The following is a 7,328-nucleotide window of genomic DNA, read 5'->3' as shown; positions in this document are numbered from 1 at the left end:
GCTTGTCACTTCAATATAAGTTTAAGTTGCAGCTGCGACCTGCACTTGAGCTCTGTACCCATACCACCTTGTGCTCTCTGTCTAAATGATGTGGTATAGATTGCAATGAATCAGTGTAGGGGGCAGTTTTTCTGGGTACTCAGAAACCCTCCCTGCATACACTACTGCATTCATATGTGGTTGGAGGTGCTATTGCTGCTGCGTCTATGTAAGAATAGAACCTGTAGCGATGGATCTAATCAGGGGTGTAGCGAGGGTGCCTCTGGTGGAGCGCGAGTTTCAGGTGCCGGAAAAGTTAGAGGGTGCACCGCAGCCTGCTCAGACCCTCCTTCTGCCCACTCTACCACAGGCCACTTTACAGGCAGCAGCAGAGCAGGAGGAGGAGAAGCAGAGGGGGCACACACTGACTCGGACTTGGAGAATAGGTAGGGAACAGGGCAGGCCAGAGAAGACAGCAGGAGACCCTGACAGCCGACACATGCTGGAGCTCTGCTGTCTTCTTTACATGTCTCACTGTCTGCTTGTAGCAGCCCCGGCTGCTGCAGCACCTCTCTTTATCCCAGCTACTGCAGCACCTCACTCTGTCCCAGTTGCTGTAGCATCTCTTTCTGCCCCCGCTGCTGTAGCACCTTTCTATGCCTCTGCTGTTGCAACACCCCTCTCTGCCACAGCTGCTACAACATCTCCATCTCCATTGATGCTGTAGCATCTCTCTCTGCCCCAGTGGCTGCTGCAGCATCTCTCGCTGCGTTAGAAGCTGCAGAGTAACATGTATAAGTGGCTCTACTGTGGCATAACCTCCTCTATATTTTTGTCCTTGTTTTAAATACGAGGGGCACCCAAAGGAAACTTTCATCTTTAAGATCCACAAGGTCTAGAACTGGGCCTGTCACCAATTTAGGATTTTTCAATATTTTTTTTCTTTTCAAATGTAACATGCCCCCAATTCAGTACAGGGGAGGGGGCGCCAAAACATACCCTTGCTCTGGGCACCATGGCACCTACTGTAGCTACACCTCTGGCTCTAATATGATAATGCAGCAGGAGGTTTCTAACCCTCCTGCATACATTACTAATCCGAACTGCATCCAAGGAAACAGTATTGGGTCAAATCCGACACCATCAGTTGGCTGTGTGACCCATGCAGTTGCGTAATCCGGCTGCTGCAGTACTACATGGAGTCCAGGAAATCTCTGACGGAGATCCTGACCTCATTCCTCTCCTGCAATGACAGCGACATGCCTCTTTTTGGAGAAACAGGAGCTGTCACCACCACAGCCCTGCCGCCAAATGGTATCAAACTGTCAGTCACTGACAATTTGATGCTGATCTGCATCCGTTGTCACAGGACCTATTTGCACATGTGCAGAATGGGTCCTGCACATCCTCAAATTACCAATAATCTTTGCGATTGACGCAGCACCTCCAACCACATCTTACTGTGAGCCTACATGACATGTATCACAAAGACCAATGTATAATGAGAAGAGATGAGCGGGTTTGGTTCTCCGAGATCCGGACCTCCCCAAACTTCACCTATTTTACACGGTTCCGAGGCAGCCTCGGATCTTCCCGCCTTGCTCGGTTAACCCGCACGTGCCCGAACGTCATCATCCCACTGTTGGATTCTTGCGAGATTCGTATTCTATATAAAGAGCCACGTGTCGCCGCCATTTTCACTCGTGCATTGGAGATTGAACGGAGAGGACGTGGCTGCGTTCTTTCCCTGAAAAGCTCCATATCTGTGCTCAGTGTGCTGCAAATATCTGTGCTCAGTGTGCTGAAAATATCTACGTTCTGTGCCTGAAAATGCTCCATATCTGTGCTCAGTGTGCTGTAAATATCTGTGCTCAGTGTGCTGCATTGTGGGGACCACCAGTATATAATTATAGTAGTACAGTACAGTAGGCCATTGCTGTATCTTGCAGCTCTGTGCAAGTATACTATCCATATCTGTGCTGCATTATTGTGAGCAGTATATAGTAGGACAGTGCAGCATTTTGGTGACCAGCAGTATACATATAGTACAGTACAATAGGCCATTGCTGTATCTTGCAGCTCTGTGTCAAGTATACTATCCAGATCTGTGCTGCATTATTGTGAGCAGTATATAGTAGGACAGTGCAGCATTTTGGTAAGTAGCAGTATACATATAGGGGGTAATTCCAAGTTGATCGCAGCAGGAATTTTTTTAGCAGTTGGGCAAAACCATGTGCACTGCAGGGGAGGCAGATATAACATGTGCAGAGAGAGTTAGATTTGGGTGTGGTGTGTTCAATCTGCAATCTAAATTGCAGTGTAAAAATAAAGCAGCCAGTATTAACACTGCACAGAAACAAAATAACCCACCCAAATCTAACTCTCTCTGCAAATGTTATATCTGCCCCCCCTGCAGTGCACATGGTTTTGCCCAACTGCTAAAAAATGTCCTGCTGCGATCAACTTGGAATTACCCCCATAGTACAGTACAGTAGGCCATTGCTGTATCTTGCAGCTCTGTGTCAAGTATACTATCCATATCTGTGCTGCATTATTGTGAGCAGTATATAGTAGGACAGTGCAGCATTTTGGTGACCAGGAGTATACATATAGTACAGTACAGTAGGCCATTGCTATTGATATATTACTGGCATATAATTCCTCACATTAACAAATAAAGAACAAAAATGTTGAGGGTAAAATAGGGAAAGATCAAGATCCACTTTCACCTTGTGCTGAAGCTGCTGCCACTAGTCAAGGCCGAGATGATGAAATGCCATCAACGTCGTCTGCCAAGGGCGATGCCCAATGTCATAGTAGAGAGCATGTAAAATCCCAAAAACTAAAGTTCAGTAAAATGACCCAAAAATCTAAATTAAAAGCGTCTGATGAGAAGCATAAACTTGCCAATATGCCAAGCCGTATGTTGCCTTTGTCAAGTAAGTTGTAATAAGTAGGGATAAGGACGTTAACCACCTAGGAACATCCTCCCTCATACGTCACCTGGAGCGCATTCATCAGAAGTCATTGACAAGTTCAAAAACTTTGGGTGACAGCTGAAGCAGCCCACTGACAACTAAATCCCTTCCTCTTGTACCCAAGCTCCTGCAAACCACACCACCAACTCCCTCAGTGTCAATTTCCTCCTTAGACAGGAAAGCCAATAGTCCTGCAGGCCATGCCACTGGCAAGTCTGACGAGTCCACTCCTGACTGGGATTCCTCTGATGCATCCTTGAGTGTAACGCCTACTGCTGCTGGTGCTGCTGTTGTTGCTGCTGGGAGTCGATCGTCATCCCAGAGGGGAAGTTGGAAGACCACTTGTACTACTTCCAGTAAGCAATTGACTGTCCAACAGTCCTTTGCGAGGAAGATGAAATATCACAGCAGTCATCCTGCTGTAAAGCGGCTAACTCAGGTCTTGGCAGCTGTGTTGGTGTTAAACGTGTGTCCGGTTTCCTCCGTTAGTTCACAGGGACTTAGAGAATTGCTTGAGGTATTGTGTTCTCGGTACGAAATACCATCTATGTTCCACTTCTCTAGGCAGGCGATACCGAGAATGTACACAGACACCAGAAAAAGACTCACCAGTGTCCTAAAAAATGCAGTTGTACCCAATGTCCACTTAACCAAGGACATGTGGACAAGTGGAGCAGGGCAGACTCAGGACTATATGACTGTGACAGCCCACTGGGTAGATGTATTGCCTCCCGCAGCAAGAACAGCAGCGGCGGCACCAGTAGCAGCATCTCACAAACGCCAACTCGTTCCTAGGCAGGCTTCGCTTTGTATCACCGCTTTCCATAAGAGGCACACAGCTGACAACCTCTAACAGAAACTGAGGAACATCATCACAGAATGGCTTACCCCAATTGGACTCTCCTGGGGATTTGTGACATCGAACAACACCACCAATATTGTGCGTGCATTACATGTGGGCAAATTCCAGCACGTCCCATGTTTTGCACATACATTGAATTTGGTGGTGCAGAATTTTTAAAAAAAATGACAGGGGCGTGCAAGAGATGCTGTCGGTGGCCCGAAGAATTGCGGGCCACTTTCGGCATTCAGCCACCGCGTGCCGAAACAATAACAGAAAATTGCCAAGAAGCGCCTCAGATACTAATGCCCAAAGATGTGGGTATTATGATTGAAGTTGCTCTGCCACGTGCGCTGCCACAGAACACTGTGTGCGTGTATAATTAAGGATAAATATGGTAAGAGAAAGAAATGGCTGCGCAATGTGTTAGAGCAAATTAGAACTAATTAAGAGCTGACGTGTAAAAAATATAAACAATTTATTATGCTGATGACATTAAATTTGACACATAAAACATCAATGGAAATTATATTATAAAACCGAGATTTAGATGCAAATCACCTTGAAATTATGGATATATATACTGGAGGTAGTACCCTCAGATTTTGGTGAGGAGACAAATCCAATTAAATCTCCATATGAAAGTCCACAGTCAGGTAAACAGCTGATCCACAAGTATCTATTATGAGATGCCGTAATGGAAATGTCAATGCGGCAATAGAGAAAACTGCTATGTGAGTGATTATGTACCTCTCCGAGGGCTGGTCCCGACCGAGCGTCCTCGGTCGTATGTTCCTGCAGTGCCTAGTGCTTAATAATACAGCAAAGGAGATAACATGCTATCACCGGATTGGTAAGTGCAGTTTGTCAGCGGCGTGCTGATGGAGGTCACCAGCAGCAGATGGAGAAGCCGGGAAGGGAGCCAAAGTGTCTCAGGCTCGACGGGCTGGTAGAAATCACCGGCGGCAGATGGAGAAGCCGGGATGGGAGCCGAGGAGTCACAGGCTCGACGTGCTGGTATGGGTCACCGGCGGCAGATGGAGAAGCCGGGACAGGAGCCGAGGTGTCGTAGGCTCAAACAGCAGCTTGCTACCTGTGTGATGGATGGAATCAAGGTGTGCAGAAAGGCGGGGTCCTAACGCGTTTTGTCACAGACCATGTGACTTTATCAAAGAGATCTCAAACTTTCACTTTGATTAACGTCAAATATCAATACTCACCTAAAATACAGTGGATGTGCTGACAAACCTCCTGCCACCTACCCCCATTAAGTGAGTAACATAACGTTATATTGTTATTTAATACTTTTTTTTTAAAACAATTTTGTTGTGGATTTATACAACAATACTATCATCTGTTTTGAATAATAAAAGTTAAGTTTTATCCTTACACTCATAGTGTACCACATATTACAATCTCACCAGTAAGTTTATTGATACAAAGTGCGCCCCAGAGAGACAATAAAACAGTCTTCTTTTTGCTTCTCTGCAAAAAAAAACCACAAAAGTTTGCTCTGAACTAATGTCCGGGAGCACCGCCAACTTTGCTCTACCTCTAAAGCCTAATAGGCGAAGTCGGTAGCCTCATGTTGGTTATTATCCATGCCCTTTATGGTACAGTAATTGTTTAACGTCTATTTTCAATTCTGTCCAGTGCAGATTCCAAAACCCTAACCCATTACTATGTTGTATACTGTCACTGCATATGATTCTGTCACCACTGAAAGAATGATGGAGGATTATATGAGTGACCGCATCCAAGTAGGCACGTCAGACAGTCCGTACGTATACTGGCTGGAAAAAGAGGCAATTTGGAGGCCCTTGAACAAACTGGCTTTATTTTACCTAAGTTGCCCCCCCTCCAGTGTGTACTCCGAAAGAGTGTTTAGTGCAGCCGGTCACCTTGTCAGCGATCGGCGTACGAGGTTACTTCCACAAAATGTGGAGAAGATGATGTTCATCAAAATGAATTATAATCAATTCCTCCGTGGAGACATTCACCATCAATTGCCTCCAGAAAGTACACAGGGACCTGAGATGTTGGATTCCAGTGAGTACGAATTAATACTCTGTGAGGAGGGGGATGTACACAGTGAAAGGGTTGAGGAATTGGAGGATGATGATGAGGTCGACATCTTGCCTCTGTAGAGCCAGTTTGAGCAAGGAGAGATTGATTGATTCTTTTTTTGGTGGGGGCCCAAACCAACCAGTCATTTCAGCCACAGTCGTGTGGCAGACCCTGTGGCTGAAATGATGGGTTTGTTAAAGTGTGCATGTCCTGTTTATACAACATAAGGGTGGGTGGGAGGGCCCAAGAACAATGCCATCTTGCACCTCTTTTTTTATTTATCTTTGCATCATGTGCTGTTTGGGGCCAATTTTTTTATGTGCATCCTGTCTGACACTGCAGTGCCACTCCTAGATGGGCCAGATGTTTGTGCGGCCCACTTGGGTCGCTTAGCTTAGTCATCCAGCGACCTCGGTGCAAATTTTAGGACTAAAAATAATATTGTGAGGTGTGAGGTGTTCAGAATAGACTGGAAATAAGTGGAAATTATGGTTATTGAGGTTAATAATACTATGGGATCAAAATTACCCCCAAATTCTATGATTTAAGCTGTTTTTAAGGGGTTTTTGAAAAAAAAACACCCGAATCCAAAACACACCCGAATTTGACAAAAAAAATTCAGGGAGGTTTTGCCAAAATGCGTCCAAATCCAAAACACGGCCGCAGAACCGAATCCAAAACCAAAACACAAAATCCGAAAAATTTCCGGTGCACATCTCTAATAATGAGTATCCCCAAATCCACCCAATTCAACATTTGATAAATTGGGTGATTGTGGATGTGCTGCACATCAGATAGGATGATGCTACAGACAATGCAGTGTTGTTACATTCATCACATAACAATATGTGCAATATTGTAATAGTATGACAATGCAATATATTGTTACATCACATTGCTGCATTGCTGGGTAGCCACATTGCGTAGATGTGTACCAAGCTAAACTCTGCAAAAAGGCTGATTATATGATAATATGGATGAACCTATCACGCTGCGTAAGATGCTCCAATTGATGAGCGGTTTAAAACAGGGCCTATCTGTTTAACTCAATTCTGCAGTCCGGGAACTGACAAAATAAATTACTAATATTGGGGAGAGGACAGAACACCTGGAACACAGGCCCTCATTCCGAGTTGTTCGCTCGCTAGCTGCTTTTAGCAGCATTGCACACGCTAGGCCGCCGCCCTCTGGGAGTGTATCTTAGCTTAGCAGAATTGCGAATGAAAGATTAGCAGAACTGCTACTAAATAATTCTTTGCAGTTTCTGAGTAGCTCCAGACCTACTCACAGATTGTAATCAGCTCAGTCCATTCAGTTCCTGGTTTGACGTCACAAACACGCCCTGCGTTCGGCCAGCCACTCCCCCGTTTCTCCAGACACTCCTGCGTTTTTTCCTGACACGCCTGCGTTTTTTAGCACACTCCCGGAAAATCCTCAGTTACCACCCAGAAACGCCCCTTTCC

Source organism: Pseudophryne corroboree, chromosome 4, assembly GCF_028390025.1.
Source record: "Pseudophryne corroboree isolate aPseCor3 chromosome 4, aPseCor3.hap2, whole genome shotgun sequence".
NCBI lineage: Eukaryota > Metazoa > Chordata > Amphibia > Anura > Myobatrachidae > Pseudophryne > Pseudophryne corroboree.
Note: the sequence above shows the minus strand (reverse complement) of the source record.